Genomic DNA, 17,559 nt, shown 5'->3' with positions numbered 1-17,559 from the left:
TAGCACCTGTCTATGCCCCCAACTAGTGGCTCTCCTCCTATTTTCACTCCCTTGGAGTTTGCCAGACCTTGTTCTGCAGCAGAGTCAGTTATAGAGTCATCGAGTCCTACAGCATGGAGCCAGGCCCTAAGGGCCAGTCTAATCCCTGGCAACCATATGTCCATCCATGGCAACCCCATTTCCCTTACCATGCCCCATATCCTTCTAATCATTTCCTAACCATTTATTTGGTCAAATGTTTTTTTAAATGTTGTTAATGTACCTGCCTCAGCCACTTACACAGACAGCACATTCCGTATGCGAATCAGCATCTGTGTCAAAAACTTCCTGCTAACGTTCCCTTTTATTCTTTCCCCTCTAATCATAAACTGATGCCCTATAGTCCTCAATTCTTCAACCCTGGGAAAAAGACTGAATGCATTCACCCTATCCATGCCTCTCGTGATCATATACATTTCTGTAAGATCTCCCTTATGTCTCTTGTGCTCTGAAGAAAAATGTTCCAGCTTGTCCAACCTCTCCCGATAACTCAGGCCATTGAGTTGTGGTGTTATAGACCTGGCTACCTCTGTGCTACTCCCCTGAGAAGCTATCCCCAACAATACACCAGCTCTCTCTCCTTAAACATCCCGCATCCAAACCCATCTTTGTACCCTGTGTCCTGCTGTTGCTCCAACTCAACCACGCGGACACCCACAAACCTGATGGAACCTGAATGCTTGAACAAGACAAGATCATGGGTGTTTTTAAATGCAATGAATGGAATTCTGAAATTACATTTGGATTGAATGTAATGTAGAGCAGCGTGAAATGGAGGTGGATGACTTACATGACTTGCTGTTAGGGTACTGACAGCAGAATCTGAGGTGTCACGAGTACATGGAGGTAGAATGCGGGAGACAAGCTGGGACTGTATTGGAGTAGTCATGGTGAAAGGGAACAAATGCTGGATGGAGAGTTTCAGCAGCTGACGGACTGACACTGAGGTGAGCCATCGGAAACTGAGCAAGTGACCATCATCTAATAGGACAGAGATACTGATCCATCGGCCTGAAACTGACTGAAAACGTGGCTGTCAGTGACTCCAACACAAGTGAATGGAAATATTACTCAGAGCCTGTTTCTGTAACATTCAACACAACCAGGAAATGGAAAGTGAATAATGAGCTGAATACAAGGCACTGTTAGAGTCAAAATCAGTCAATGTTCATTTACTGAATATTCTAACCTACAGAAAGTAATCTCACAGAATCACATCAGAAGGAACAAAGACAAGCTGAGCAGAGACAGAATGACTCCACCACCTGCATCACACCAGTTCAGAACCAAGAGACTGAATTTTCAATAAACTGACAAGCAATACAGATACTTTTAGAGTTACAGATCGAGTTCAGAATTATTCAGGAAACACTGGTCAGTGGTGTGTGCCAAAAATCCATGAAATAACTTAGTGATGTGCCATTTTTTCGTTGAGAAATAATTCTTTGTTTTCGCTAAGAAGAGCAAATGTGTAGTTCACTGATCACTAGATTTACAGACAAAGGAAACTTGATCAAGGACTCACAGGTCAATTACACTGTAAATGACAGTCCATCGCACACAACAACAACAGCCTGTTACACAGAGAACAGAACAGATTCTAGTTTAACAGAGACAATCTCACAATGAACATCTGCTGCTTTAATAGAAATGTTACCTGTTTGAAGAAAAGGAACATATTACCAATATGGTGAGACTTTTAAACTGCCCAATGTAACTACGGAGGTTTTAAACCAATTCTGAACCAATCACTGTTTCTATGTATTTTAAAGCTATTTTGAGCAGGGCATGTATCGTAGGTCGGTGTGGACTTGCAGGACCAAGGGCCTGTTTCCACACTGGAGGGATTCTATTGAATACAATTGTCAACCACAGCAGGATGGGTAAGGCCCGAGGGGAGTCTGTACCGGGGAGGGGTTGTGCCCCACAGTAGGATGGGTAAGGCCCGAGGGGAGTCTGCACCAGGGAGGGACTGTGTCCCACAGCACGATAGGTAAGGCCCCAGGGGAGATTGCACCAGGGAGGGGTTGTGTCGCACAGCAGGATGGGTAAGGCTCGAGGGGAATCTGTACCGGGGAGTGGCTGTGTCCCACAGCAGGATGGGTAAGACCCATAGAGAGTCATTACTGGGGAGGGGTTGTGTTCCACGGCAGGATGGGTAAGGCCCGAATGTCTTAGGTACCGGGGAGGGATTCTGTCCCTCAGCAGCATGGGAAAGGCCAGAGGGGAGTCTGTACTGGGGAGGGGTTGTGTCACACAGCAGGATGAGTAAGGCCGAGGGGAGTCTGTACCCATTTGGTTGTGTCTCACAGCAGGATGGATAAGGCCCGAGGGGAGTCTGCACCAGGGAGGGGTAATGTCCCACAGCAGGATGGGGAAGGCCGGAGGGGAGTCTGTACCAGGGAGGGTATGCGTCCCAAAGTAGGATGGGGAAGACTGAAGAGTAGATTGTACAGGGGAGGAGTTTGGTCGCACAGCAAGATGGGTAAGGCCTGAGGACAGTCTGTACTGGGGATGGAATGTGTTCCACAGCAGGGTGGGTAAAGCTCAAGATTAAACTTTACCAGAGAGGAGTTCAGTCCCACAGCAGGATGGGTAAAGCCTAAGGGGAGTCTGTATCAGGAAGATGTTGTGTCACACAGCAGAATGGGTAAAACCCGAAGGGACTCTGTACCGGGGAGGAGTTCAGTCCCACAGCAGAATGGGTAAGGCCCGAGGGCCATCTATCCCTGTGAGGGATTGTGTCCCACTTCAGGATGGTTAAGGCCTAAAGGGCAGTCTGCACCGGGGAGGGGTTGTGTCCCACTTCAGGATGGATATGTCCCACGGGGAGTCTGTACCGGGGAGGTGTTGCGTCCCACTTCAGGATGGGTAAGGCTAAAGGGCAATCTGCACCGGGGAGGAGTTGTGTCCCACTTCAAGATGGGTATGTCCCCAGGAGAGTCTGTACCGGGGAGGTATTGTGTCCCACTTCAGGATGGGTAAGGCCAGAAAGATTCAGTACTGGAGCAGTATTGTCTCCCACAGCAGGATGGGTAATGTCCGATGGGAGTCTATGTTGTCCCACAGCAGAATAGGTAAGGCTTGAGGAGTGACCGAGAGCAAAGATTTACTTAGGGAGCTGAGGGGCAAAATTTTCCACAGAGGACTGTTCATACACGGAACGGACTGCCAGTGGCACATGGGAGAAACAAGAACAATTACAACATGGAAAAGACATTTGGGCAAGAACATGGAGAGGAGAAGGTTTGAAGGGCCGTGGGCCAAATGCAAGGAAATGCAGCTCATTCACTTCAGGAAACCTGGTCAGCATTGATGACTTCAGCCAGAGAGTCATGCAGCACAGAAACAGACCCAAAGTCTTGGGTTATTGGGGGAGTGGACTATCGTGACAAGACATGTTGTCGAGACTGAAGTAAGTTAGAGAGATATGGATGGTAGTCTGGACTGGAGCAGGTTTCAAATGTGTGATGTGATTGGTGAGAGTGAAGGAAAGTACAGAGATAGAAACTGTTCTTGGCATTAGAATGATTGAAGACACTGATCCACAAGACAAGTCATAGATACAGTGTGGGAGAGGGAACACAGAATGGAACATTCCCAGACAGCAATCCCTCCCTCATTGGAAGGTCTGCTTTCCCCTCTTTTGTACTGATGCTCACTAAGACAGCACAGGCTTGGAATGATAACTGACACTCCCGATGTTGTCTTAGGACAACAAAACTTGCAGTAAAGGCGGTCACTGAACCTGGGATGTGTCTGTCCCGTGCTCCTCCTCCAGCACGATAGTTATGTCATGTCCTGTTAGCTGATGTTTGGAGCCCTCTCATTGCTCTCAGCTCTGTGCAGCGAGTGATCTTACCTCACTGCAGGAGTTATTGAAGACTCCAGATCTCCCGGCCTTGTGTCTCTCTGGCTGACAAACCATTTACAATGAGGGATGGATGAGACAACCAGCAGCTAGTTGTTGTTATTGCTATACATTAGGAGAAACAGGAATGGTGCTGTCAAAATTCTAACAAGAAAGTCACTGATAGGCATAGTGTATAGGCCACCAAATAATTACATCACATTGGCTTGGGCAATAAACAAATAAATAACTAATGTCTGTAAAAATGGTACAGCTATTATCATGGGTGATTTTAATCTACATGTAGATTGGTCAAACCAGCTCAGTCAAGGTAGCCTTGCGGAGTTCATTAAGTGTATCCATGATAGTTTTCTTGAAGACTATGAAATGGAACTGACAAGGGAGTAAGCTATCCAAGATCTGGCTCCTGTGCAATGAGACAGGAATAATTAATGACGTCAGAGTTAGGGATCCCCTGGGAAGAAGCGATCACCGTATGATTGAATTAGAATACATATGGAGAGTGTGAAGATAAATCTAATAGCTGGGTCCTGTGCTTGAACACTGGGAACTCCAATAGAATGAGAGAGAATCTGGATAAAGTAGATTGGAAAGAAAGGTTTTATGGTGGGAAGTTGATGAGCAGTGGAAGATTTTCAAAGACATTTTACAAAGTGCTCAGCAAAGATATATTCCAGTGAAAAGGAAGGATGGTATGAAAAGGCATACTCGGCAATGGGTATCTGAAGAAAGTGATCAAATTATACCATAAGACCACAAGACATAGGAGTGTAAGTAAGGCTATTTGGACCATCGAGTCCACTCCGCCGTTTAATCACGGTTAATGGGCATTTCAACTTCACTTACCGTCATTCGCCCTGTAGCCCTTAATTCCTTCTGACATCAAGAATTTATCAATCTCTGCCTTGAAGACATTTAGGATCCCCGTGGCAATGAATTTCACAGGCCCACCATTCTCTGACTGAAGAAATGTCTCCGCATTGCTGTTCTGAATTTACCACCTCTAATTCTAAGTCCGTGCCCACTGGCCCTCGTCTCCTCGCCTAACGGAAACCATTTCCTAGCATCCACCCTTTCCATGCCATATATTATCTTGTACGTTTCTATTAGATCTCCCTTTTAACTTCTAAACTCCAATGAAAACAACACCAGGATCCTCAGCCGTTCCTCCTACCATTCCAGGGATCATCCGTGTGAATCTCTGCTGGACACGCTCCAGTGCCAGTATGTCCTTCCTGAGGTGTGGGGATCAAAACTGGACACAGTACCCCAAATGGGGCCTAACCCAAGCTTTTTGAAGTCTCAGGAGCAAATCGCTGTTTTTATATTCCAACCCTCTTGAGATAAATGACAACATCGCGTTCACTTGCTTCATCACAGATTCAACGTGCGTGTTTTCCTTTAGCACTCTCAGATCCCTTTGTACTTTAGCTTTATGAATTTTCTCACCGTTTAGAAAGTACTCCATGGTTGTATTCTTTTTTCCAAAGGGCAAGACGTCGCATTTGCTCATTGATGATTGAAATTCATCAGCCGTTTCCTGGACCACGCTCCCAAACTGTTTAGATCCTTCTGCAGCATCTCCACTTCCTCAGTACTACCACACTGTCCACCTAACTTTGTATCATCAGCAAATTTTGTTAGAATGCCCCCAGTCCCTTCATCCAGACCATTAATATATAACATGACCATGGAGGTAACCATGCCTGGGATCCAATCAACAACAAGTCCAGCAATAACTTTAGTGCAATTGCCGAATGGGCAGACTATTCAAGTCCAAGGAGTTATCCAAGCAGCTCAGTCCTCAGTCATAACAGTCTGAACTTGAGGGGACTGTCCGATCTCTACTATACCTGAAAGTGAGGACTCCCATGAATATGTGGATAGCATGGGTGACTCTCAAACGTAGAGAAATTCTATCGAGACGACCTTCACACAGGAAAATCCTGAATGAATTTTCTTCTAATGCCCCCGGTGTGCCAAGAAATCAATGAGGAGAAATCAGAAGAAGAGTCTGACTCAATCGTTACCACAATGACGATGCAGACACCCATCTATCAGACTAGCAGCGGACAATGCATTGCTAGCACATGAGGGGAGCAATTCAGCTGGCTAACAATGGTACAGATGGAGTGTATGGACTCCAGACACTAACAATGAACAACGCAGCGACAGCCAAGGTTGGAGCAGCCAATATACAATATGCACAGAGCCCTGATGGACAGCAAATCTTTGTGCCGGGCAGCCAAGTGCTTGTACAAGGTGCTGCTGGAGATGTCCAAACTTATTAAATCCGTACAACTCCTAACTCGACTGATGGCCAGGGAATGGTTATGGCATCTTCACCAGTCCTGCAGAGCCATCCCCAGAATGCTGAAGAAACCACTCGTAAACGTGAAATCCGCCTCATGAAAAATAGGGAAGCAGCTCGAGAGTGCCGTCGCAAGAAGAAAGAATATGTGAAATACTTGGAGAATTGGGTTGCTGTTCTGGAAAATCAAATTGAAAGAGAAGGCGTACAAAGTGGCCAAAAACAGTATGAAACTAGAACTGGGAAAACGTTAAAGGTCAACAGAAAGGCACAAGAGCTATAAAGAAAGGTAATATAGCACATGAGAAAAATAAACTAGCACAGATTACAAAGACAGAATGCAAAAGTTTAGATAAATATATATAACGAGAAAAGGATAGCTAAAGTAAATGTTGGTCCTTTGGAAAATGAGAAGAAGCATTTAGTTATGGGATATCACAGTGGAGGATACTAATATATTTCCAGTAATTAGCAAAGTGACAAAGGTAGGTGAGGATTTGGAAACTATCATTATTACAGAACAGCTAGTTTTAGACTGTTTGGAGGTAATTGAGCTAATGATAGAAAAGTCTCCTGACCTTGATGGAATGCATCCCAGGGTGCTAAAATAGATGCCAGGAAAAATAGCAAATGCACTGGCAGTAATTTTCCAAAATTCACTGGACTGTGTGACAGTCCCAGCAGATTGTAAAACAGCAAAAGTGACGTCACTGTTTTAAAATGGAGGTGGACAAAAAGTGGGGAATCACATACCAGTTAGTTTATTCTCTGTCGTGGGAAAGATGCTTGGGTATATTATCAAGGAAGAAATAGCAGAGAATCTCGATAGAAATTTTCCAATTGTACAGACACACCATGGGTTCATGAAGGGCAGGTCATGCTTGACCAATCTTTTTGAATTCTATAAAGCCATTTCGAGAAAGGTGGACAATGGGAAACCAGTGGATGCGGTGTACCTGGATTTCCAAAAGACCATCAACAAGTTGCTGTGCAAGAGACTGTTGCATAATTTCAGGGTACATGGCATTAGGGGTGGAGGATTAGCATTGATAAAAGATTGGTTGACTAATAGGAAGCTAAGTGTGGGGATAAATGAGTATTATTCTGGACGGCAATCATTGACAAGTGGTGTGCCTCAGGAATCGGTGTTGGGACTACAATTATTTATAACTGATATAGATGATTTGGAGTTGGGGACCACATGTAGGATGTCCAAATTTGCACGTGACACTAAGATGATTAGTTGAACAAAGTGAGCAGAGGACTGTGAAACTTTGCAGAGGAACATAGATACATTGAGTGAGTGGGTAATGGTCTGTTAAATGAAATAGAATGTTTGTAAATATAAAGTTTATACTCTTTGATTGTAGTAACATTTTAAAAAATCACTTGAATGTTGAAAGGTTGCATCATTTGCTCTGCAGAGGGACCTGAGCATCCTTCTACATGAAGGTTGGTCACCAGGTACAACAATCAGTTCTGAAAGCAAATGGAATTTTGTCCTTCATTGCTGAAGGGATTGTATTTAAAAGCAGAGGTTATGTTCCAGCTGTATTTGGGTGCCGGTGAGGCCACGCCTGGCGTACTGCATGTAGTTTTTTATGTCCTTACTTGAGAAAGGATGTACTGGCACTAGAGCGGGTGCAGAGGAGGTAAACTAGGTTGATTCCGGAGTTGAGGGGGTTGGCTTAAGAGAGCTTGAGTAGATTGGGATTATATTCATTGGAATTCAGAAGAAAGGAATTATATAAAATAATGAATGGAATGGATAAAATTGAAGTAGAGAGATGTTTCCATTGGCAGGTGAAGCAAGAACAAGAGGGCATCACCGCAAGACTAGAGGCAGCAAATTTAGGACTGAATTGAGAAGGAACATCTTGACCTCTATGGAAGTCATTGCCCAGGGATGTAGTTGATGCTACTTCAGAAAACGCTTTTAAAGCTAGGTTAGATTTTTTAAAACGTAATTAATTGATGGACACGGTGAGAATGTGGGTAAATGGTTCTGTGTCCACGAAATGATCAGCCATGAACTTATTGAATGGCAATTCAGGCTCGAAGTGCAGGACGGCCTTCTGGTGTTCCTAGTTCTTATGTTATGCATCCCTCCCTCATTCGTGACTTGGAGGTGCTGTTGTTGTTGTATTGGGATGGATAAAAGTATAGTTCACAGAACACAAGGTTATTGGTCAACAGGATCGTTTGGAAGCAAGAGTTTTGCTGCTTCTTCAATAGGTGATTTTCAGATGGTGTTGTTTCATTTTTAACTCTTGTAACTCAGGAACAGCAACAAAAGCCACGAAGCAATGTGCATGCTCCAGCCAACAATGGGCCCCGGGTGATAGATGTCAGCGGTGGAACAATGGAAAGGCAGGGACAGAGCTGGAGGGCCTTTCGGGGCAGTTAGTCCTCCGACCATTCAGAGTGAATGAGGGATGGGTCTAGGCTATACCACGTGATCAGCCTCGCTGTCAGTTCGGGATATGTGGACGGAGAGCTTTTGGCGAGAATAGAAATAAACAGCAGGAAGCGGGAGGGAAATGGTGTTGGTATGGGTTGAGAGGGTTTACAGACATTTGGTGCACATCGGAAACTACAAATTTGAAACTTACAGTCCCGTTTTTGCAGTAAACGGGAAAATACCTCATCTAGCGATTGACTCGAGTAAGCACCACCATCTTAATCCGGGGCAACGATTCACTGGACACGTGCAGCCGCCAGCTTTGTAGGGGGCAAAGTTCAGAGGGTAGTATGTGCAGCCTTCTCTGGTAGAGAGTCATAGGGCAGGATTTACACACCCAGAGAAATTGATTTTTTTCTGGATTTGTTTTGTCATTCATTTAAATGATTTTGGATGTGAGTAGAAGTGGTACAATTAGTACGTTTGCAGGTGACACCAAAATTGGAGGTATTGTGGACAATAAAAAAAGATTGTCTCAGAATACAATGGTATATTGATCGGATGTACCAATGGGCTGGGGAATGGCAAATAAGGTTTAATTTAGATAAATGTGAGGTGTTGCATTTTAGAAAGGCAAATCAGAGCAGGACTCACACACTGAATTGTAAGGTCTTGGAGAGCCTTGCTGAACAAAGAGACCTTGGAATGCAGGTTCACAGTTCCGTGAAAGTAGAGTCGCAGGTAGATAGGACAGTGAAGATGACATTTGGTATGCTTCCCTTTATTGGTCACAGCATTGAGTAAAGTAGCTGGACAAGATATTGGTTAGGTCACTTTTGGAATATTGTGAGCAGTTCTGATCTCCTTCCTTTCAGCAGGAGGCACTGAATCTCGAAAGGTTTGAGAATTGATTTTCAAGTATGTTACCAGGGTTGGAGGATTTGAGTTGCAGGGAAAGGCATAATAGGCTGGAGTCATTTTCCTTGGAGTGTCATAGGCTGAGGTGTGATGCTTTAGAGGTTTATAAAATCGTGAGGGACATGGATATCATAAATAGACACGGGTTAGTGGAGACCGGAAGTAGAGGATATAGGTTTACGGTGAGGTGTGTGTTGGGGGGCAGGAGGGAGAGGAGGGCATTCAAAAGGAGCCTAAAGGACAACTAATATTGTTACATTTAAAAGGCATTTGAAAAGGAAGGGTTCAGAGGGATGTTGGCCAAGTGCTGGCAAATGGGAATAGATTAGGTTAGAAAATCTGGTTGGCATAGATGAGTTGGACCGAAGATTTATTTCTGTGCTAGACATCTCTGACTGTGGGATTATAAATGTGAGCATTGCTCTGATTCATCTCTGGGTTCCTTGATGTCCACTTGTTTATTATCTAGCTTGCTCAGTGTCTCCTGTGTATTTTTGCTCTATGTAGTATTTTACTATTATGTTCACAGACCTTTTTGTAAATGAATTGTCCACTGCTGCCCGGCTCCAGACCGTATGCTCCATTATCAGGTTATCTTTTCCACAATATCTTTGACCGTCAAGGATTATTTTTTCCAATAAGTGAGTGGATTTTCCTTCCATTTCTGATAGTCAAATTCTGCACTATTTTCATTCCCTACAAATCATATTGCACTCCCTGAAACATGTGTATTTCTTTTTCCACAGATACCAGTAATCAAGACCAAAGCTCTATTGCTGTTGAGACGGTGATGTTTCACTTCCTTGTATGGCTGCAGTTGTATGGTGAAAGTACTCCCACAACGTGGTTGGGTAGGCGACATTACAGATTATTCACTCAGCGATAGTGAAGAGTAGAAGATATCTGTACAAATCAACACGTTTTAATTTCACAAAAATATTGAGAACTTTTGACATAAGGCCACAGATGGAAAATATTATGACCAGTGACCAGAACCTTTGTGAAATAAACATTTTTTCAGGAATGACATAAACGATGAAAGCAGATCTTGGAGGGTGGGAATTCCAGACCGTGTTGCCTTGGAATCTGTAGAGACAGTCACACAGCTGAACTCAAAAATAAACACATCATTGGGAGTCTAAACTAAAATGAATTATTGAGATGTGAAAGGGGGTCTTGTGCATGGAGATAGGAATGATTATAGCCAGGAATTACGTCAAATGCGTGAAAGTAAATTGCTGTTGCTTATAAATGGAAGCCTTTTGATGGATCAGCAAGTTCTGGTACAAGTGAACACTTGGGCGGTAGAGTTTTTAATATTCTGGATATTATAGGGAGAGTGATTGTGGGATGCTGGCCAGGAGTGGGTTTAGATAATGAAATCTAGAGTTAACAAAATGGAAGAATGAATAAGTTTCATTAAATGTGCTGAAACTGTGGTGAGATCAGGTGATATCGCTGAAGTCGAATTGGTGGTCTTGGAGTTGGACTGGGCTATCACCCTCACCTCACCTCTGGAATTCAGCTGTTTGTCAGTTTGTGAATTAAGTCTGTAGCAAGATTAGGAACTGAGTGGACCTGGCAGAAACCAAACTGGGTTTCACAGAAGGTTATTGCTGAGCAGCTGGGTAACAGCACTGTTGATGACACCTTCCATTACTTGACTGCAGAGCGAGTGTCGACTGATGAAGGGAAATTGGCTGAGTTGGCTGTATCCTGCGTTTTTGTGTTGAACATCTCTGTAAAATTTTCCACAATGTCAATAGGTGCCAGTGCTGGAGCAGTACTTGTCTTGGTGGTCAGCAATTTCTGGAGCACAACCATCAGTCTTATTGCCACGATGTTGACAGGACCGACAGCCTTTGGTCTACTTCTCAATTTCTTGATCTGATTTGAAATAAGTTTTCAACCAATTCGATTCACATCTGTGATGTCAGGGACCAATGTAGAAGGCTCGTCCACTTGGCATTGCTGGCAGAAGATTGCTGCAAATGCTGTTGTCTTGTCTGTTGCATGGATGTGTAAGACCCCTCCATCAGTAATTGTGGGGATATCTGTGATGCTTCCTACAGTGAGTTGTTTAGTTGTCCATCACCTTTCCTGGCTAGGTGAGGCAGAACTGCAGAGCTCCGATCTGATCCTTTGGTTGTTGGATCATATCGTTCTATTTGGTGTTGCTTGCACTGTTTGGCATGCAGTTTGGGTAGCTTCACCAGGCTGGCACCACATCTTTAGGTATGTCTGGTATTGCTCCTGGCATGCCCTGCGGAACTTTCCTTTGAACTAGCGTTGATCCCCTGGCTTGATGTTAATGTTTGAGTGGGGGATATACCAGGCCATGAGTTTTCAGATTGCGCTGGAGGTCCCGTTCTGCTGCTGTTGTTGGCCCACAATGAGACAGAAGTTGCAGGGTCAAGAGGGCTGATTGTGCTGTTGTATTTTCCGGTGCATTGGTAGATGTAATGTGGTCCATCCAGTTTCATTCATTTTTTTGAGACTGTTCAGTGATTAATACAATGAGTGATTTGGTGGACCACTGTCAAGAATGCAAATTTTAAATACAGGCTTTGTGATTTACGCATGGAAGAAGTGAAACTATCATGGTATTCGAACAGATAAAAGACTCAACAGACAATCAAGGTATTTTGCAATGGATAATTTCAGTTACATCACGATGTAAATTTTTGCTATAAATTCCGTGCCTTAGAATTGTGCCCTCCAAAATCATCTGATGAAGGAGCGGTGCTCCGAAAGCTAGTGTGCTTCCAATTAAACCTGTTGGACTATAACCTGGTGTTTTGTGATTCTTAACTTAGAATATGACAGCACTACTAACAGGACTGCATGTAAACAGGCTCAGTCCAGTTAATCAATACATTCGGAAGGATTTCCTCGAAGTTTGATGACGCAATATTAGTCAAAACCGTCAACTTCAACCTGCAATTTTGCTCTTAACAAAAGCTTCAGGCTGACACAAAGCCCCATACCCCACTGCAATGTGGTAACTGTGCCCGACCCAGGAATTGGATCTGGGACATTTGTGGACTGCAATGTCAAAGGAAGCGAGCAAAAACAATTCTGACAGATTAGTCCTCAAAGACGAGTAGCAAGTTTGAGACACGGCAGATGGTATGCCATCTTGCATTTAGCTTAATTGCATTTCTTATTTACAGTCGTGTTTTGTAAAGTATAAAGAACTGCTTTTTTTTTCCCATGGTTTGGAGGTTTTATCCCAGTTAATCACAGTTGCTGCCTCTCACTCCCCAAGTCAAATCATAGGATCTATAACAAAACAATAAACTGCAGGTGCTGGAGCTATAAACCCCAGAAACAATGTGCTGGAGAAACGTAGCAGTTCTGAGGGCATTGGGAAAGAGAAACAAATGTTACGTTTCAAGTTCACTGACTCTCCGTCTGAACGGACAAAAGGTCATGAGACTTTGAACTTCCAATGTTTTATTCCCCTCAGAGATGCTGCTGGACCTCCGGTTCTCCAGCACTGTGCTTTCTGTATTGAACTTTTGTATTTTTCTGATCTGTTTTGTAAATAATCTCCATAAGTTAAAGGCTCATTGCAAACACGAGCATAGTTTCCACACTTGAGTTACACAACCACGTCTCAGTTTAAAAATAAGATTTAACTCTAAGTAACATTCCATCTCAGAACTAGCCAAGTTACGCCATTAATAAAGCTCATCCGCTCAATGAGGCACTGCAGTACAACATCCTGCAGTGTTGCACACAGCCACCTTTACCAAAGTTGATCACGTCAAAAAATTGAAGGCCAAGAGCATGTCTCTTTAAAGGATCTGAAGTCAAACTCTCAATCTTTTGAAGGCTTTTTGATCAAACCTGATTGAACATTTAAATCTCAGAGTATAATCTTTGCTTTTTAAATAAAGTGTGTGGGAAACATCCTACATCTTGCTAAAGGTTCAGTTCGGTCTGATACATAGAGCCAAAGGCCAAGCAAACATCACACTTTCCATTCACTTCTACAAAGGGCTGTCATCACATTTCTTCAGGACATAAATTATTTTATAAATTGTTTGTAAAATCATTTGTCACGTTAAAGAACTGGACAATAAATGTCAGTGTATGCAATAAGAGTGAAGCCTGTGACAGCAGATTTAGTTTTGGAGGGCAGTGTGTGTGCTTTCTAAATTCTGAGAGCACTTTGGGAGACTGCTCCCAGATGGTGATAGTGAGCATATCCGGAATGCACTGTTTAGATTTGGGAATCCTTGGGAGACTATCTGTGGTTTCCAAAGTACTTGGTTTTCGTTGTTGTGTACAGTAAGCAATTCAAAACGTAATTTGTGTATTGTTTTTGATTACCTGAATGGTATTCAAATCTGCCAGGTTGCTTTCAATAGTGTAAATGCATCTATTGCAAATATTTGGAATATTCCAGAACTGGATTCTGGATCAGTGGTGCTGGAAGAGCACAGCAGTAGTGCTGGAAGAGCACAGCAGTTCAGGCAGCATCCAATGAGCAGCGAAATCGACGTTTCGGGCAAAAGCCCTTCATCAGGAAATATATTCAAGAACTGCCCAGTGCTTGGAAAATTCAGGGGGGGACAAAAAATCGCATTGAGTAATTTGAAATTACGAATGCAAGAGGACGTAAACACTTCTGTAATGAATTCAAATAGTTAAATGGAGTGCTCACGTTTAAAATATCTCTTATCCATAGGAATGGATGGACCGACAAAACAGGAACCAAATTCCTAGCTGTGGAGTGTGAAATGTGTTTTGATAATGCCACCTGCATTTAGCAACAATAATTTGGCAAATTTGGAAATTCAACAAACAATACTAACTTCGGTGGTGCTCCAGTCAGTCCCAAGCTCTATGAAAAAATAACAATATTCAGGTTTATTGCATACAATCTGAAACACGTGTTTCTTCTACAGATTTTGCAAGTTTCCCCAATGAGCAAAGCCTATCCGAATGATGTTGCTAGCTTTGGCCAACTCATTTCTTTCCTAGCCTCTATAGCCTGAAGAGTGACCATAAGCAATTACTCCCCATATGTGGGAACATTACTGACGAGGATTTTTGCCTTCAGAATTGACTTCCATATATTCAGTGTCCACAAAAGATAAAAACCTTGTTACCTTTTATAGAGCAATGATTCAGTGGGAGTAAATCACTTAATAATCAAGCTGCTTAAATTTTAAACATGAACACTTCTTAATAGTTCACTAGATCCTAACGAAATATTTTGTACGAAATAAATCACATGATACATAGTTATTCAGAGAACAAAACAAGTTTGTTCATTGAAGAACCCAGAGGAAAAGGTCATGAAACAATGTGAGTTTGATATACCTCAATCATCATTTCAGGTGCATTTTATGCATAAATACTTTTCCTCCTCGAAGTATTCAACTTCTTGAATAACTGAGAGAATGAAGTCACAGTTATACAACACACAATCAGACCCTTCAGTCCAACTTGCCCATGCTGATCAGATATCCAAAATTAATCTAGTCCCATTTGCCAGCATTTGTTCCATATCCATCTTAAATCCTTTCTACTTATTATCAGTTTATTTTACTTTGTCAGCACTTGACACACTGACGCTTTTTCTCCCAACATTGGTTAAAGTAGTCGTAAGTTCATTCATCCAAGTTAATTTTGTAATCTTTCACAAAGACACAAGTGAGAACAACCAATAGCTGAGTACAAAACAAAATACTGCAGCTATGCGATATCTGGAAACACTCTAAAGGTCAGGCAGTATTAATCTTTCTGGTCAATGACCTTGTACTCACTAAGTACAACATTAAGGAAAAGAAGAAGGAAAGTAGAATTTGGAAGGGTGCTGCCCCATGGCACAGCTTTCTGTAACCTAACAATAGTTGAATGACATTACATGCAGTTTGAAAAGAACAGCAAAGCAACAGGAGGAGATGGGGAAGGTGGGTGAAAAAATGTATATTTCAGCGATCTGCATAATACAGGGTTACAGAATCACTGATATTGCGCGAGTTTGTCAATATGGGTTCAATTACTGACAATAATTTGGTAATGTCTTAGCCTTCACATAATTTGGTAAATGTGCGATATCTGAATTTCATGAATTGGTACCTATTGCACTTTGATCAATAAAACTTATTCATGGTTTAATCTACTCAAAGGAGAAAGTGGTGGCGCAGAAGCCGGATTTCAGTGTCGAAAAGTGTTATACGGGAAAGGCATAGCAAGTTAAGGCAGCATCTGAGAAGCAGGAGAGTCAATGTTTCGGGCATTAGCCCTTCATCAGGAATCACAGGCTTCAGAAAAAATAACTGGCATAGACTTATGCCAATACGAACGTAGAAGCGTCAGAGCATGTTACAATCAGATTAGAGTCGAATCTCAGATTTGGTACCATTCACTGCAACATTTCAGTATGGTAATTACATATGTACCTAAAAGAGAAGTTGTCAAAAATTACAAGCTCGAGAATGATTATAGCATTAAACCTGGAAATAAAGTTGGTGAACAAGAATGGCAAAGTGAAGTCCCAACAGTATCGCCTTGGGCAGTGTCAAGGTAAAAGTTTGAGAGCAGATTTGCCACTTTGGTGGAATCTTCAGTCTGGCCAAATTGTAAAAAAAAACATCTGTTCAATTTTATCTGCAAACTACTGAATGCGAAATCCTCCTTGCACAATAATGAGGGAGCATTTTGGGATGTCATTTCTAAAATATATTATTTTCAAAGTTACTCATATTAAGAGTGATCACTTGGTGCTGTCTGCATAACACAGTACGAAAAGGAATTAATGGAAAAAAAAACATTATAACCCAAATTCAGAGTCCCTAATTCATTGATATTGCATGGGTCCAGCATTTACACGTAAACGATTTTTTAAAATATGTACAGATACATTTACTAACTATATTGGAGCATAGTCAGGTTTCTTACTGAACAATGACAGGATTGGACAGAAACCACATGGGTTTAAGAGAAGGGAATCATACTTAGCTTATCTACTGAAAGAATCTACAAAGTTGAATATTAAAGTAAAAAATTACAGGACATTTAGAAAAGCTTATCATTAAACCTGGTAGACTGGGGTTTGTGTAAAAGAAACTATATTTGACAAATTTGCGACAATTCATTGAGGAGATAACAAGCAGGGCTGATAAAGGGCAATCCAATGATGTTCTGTATTTGGATTTTAAAAATGCAAATGATAAGATGCTACGTAAAAGTTAATTGCACAATATAGGGCAACACGGTATCAGGGTAATGTATTAAAATGGACCGAGAATTGGTTAACCACACTGGCTGTTGCTGAGACCTCACTAGGAGTACTGTATACGCTGTTAGCTTCCATATTTAATAAAGGATAAACCAACATTCGTGACCATTTTAAAAAAAGATTCACTTAGCTGCTTCGAGGATGAAATGGTTCATCTACCAAGAATAGATAAGCAGGTTAGAACATTATTCAATAGAATCTTGATAAATAAGGGGTGGTCTTATGTAAAAAAGATTGAGGAGCTTGACGGGGCAGATGTTGACTAGATCTTCTAGCACCAGTGAAATCTCATACCAGGGGACATTACATAAGGGAGCATTCGTTAAAAAAAAGTAAAGATTTTTTTCTCTGTGAATGGCTATAATTTTCTAGCTCAAACAATTGTGAAAGTTAAATGTGGGAGGGGAATGGTTAAGTTACTCTTTGGAGGGTCAGTATGGCTTATTGGGTTGAAGGGCCTCTTTCCACGCAATAGGGAATCTATGATTCTATCTCGAATTATTTTAAAGGAGGGCTGATAGATTTTTTAAATATCGAGCAGTTGAGGGTTATGCGGATCAAGCATAAAAGAGGTGTTGAGGCCTGGGTTGGCCCAGCCATAATCTTATAGAATGGGGGAAGAAGCTGAAGGCGATGAATGCCCTACTTCTGCTCCGATTCCATGAGGCTCCATTTCATACTTTTTTGTCTCCAAAGAAGAGCGTGATATAATGTGTAAAGATCTCAGATGTCCTGAAGGAGTAAAAATGGAGTGTTCATGT

The 17,559-nt window shown here is 42.2% G+C and overlaps 1 pseudogene; it reads left to right on the top strand.

Annotated features, from left to right (window-relative positions):
- The first annotated feature begins 2,193 nt into the window (after nucleotides 1–2,193).
- Nucleotides 2,194–10,331, top strand: LOC132823609 (cyclic AMP-responsive element-binding protein 1-like; annotated as a pseudogene).
- Nucleotides 10,332–17,559: the final 7,228 nt, after the last annotated feature.

This window comes from Hemiscyllium ocellatum, chromosome 17, assembly GCF_020745735.1.
Source record: "Hemiscyllium ocellatum isolate sHemOce1 chromosome 17, sHemOce1.pat.X.cur, whole genome shotgun sequence".
Classification (NCBI taxonomy): domain Eukaryota; kingdom Metazoa; phylum Chordata; class Chondrichthyes; order Orectolobiformes; family Hemiscylliidae; genus Hemiscyllium; species Hemiscyllium ocellatum.
Note: the sequence above shows the minus strand (reverse complement) of the source record. Positions and strands in the feature narration are given on the sequence as shown.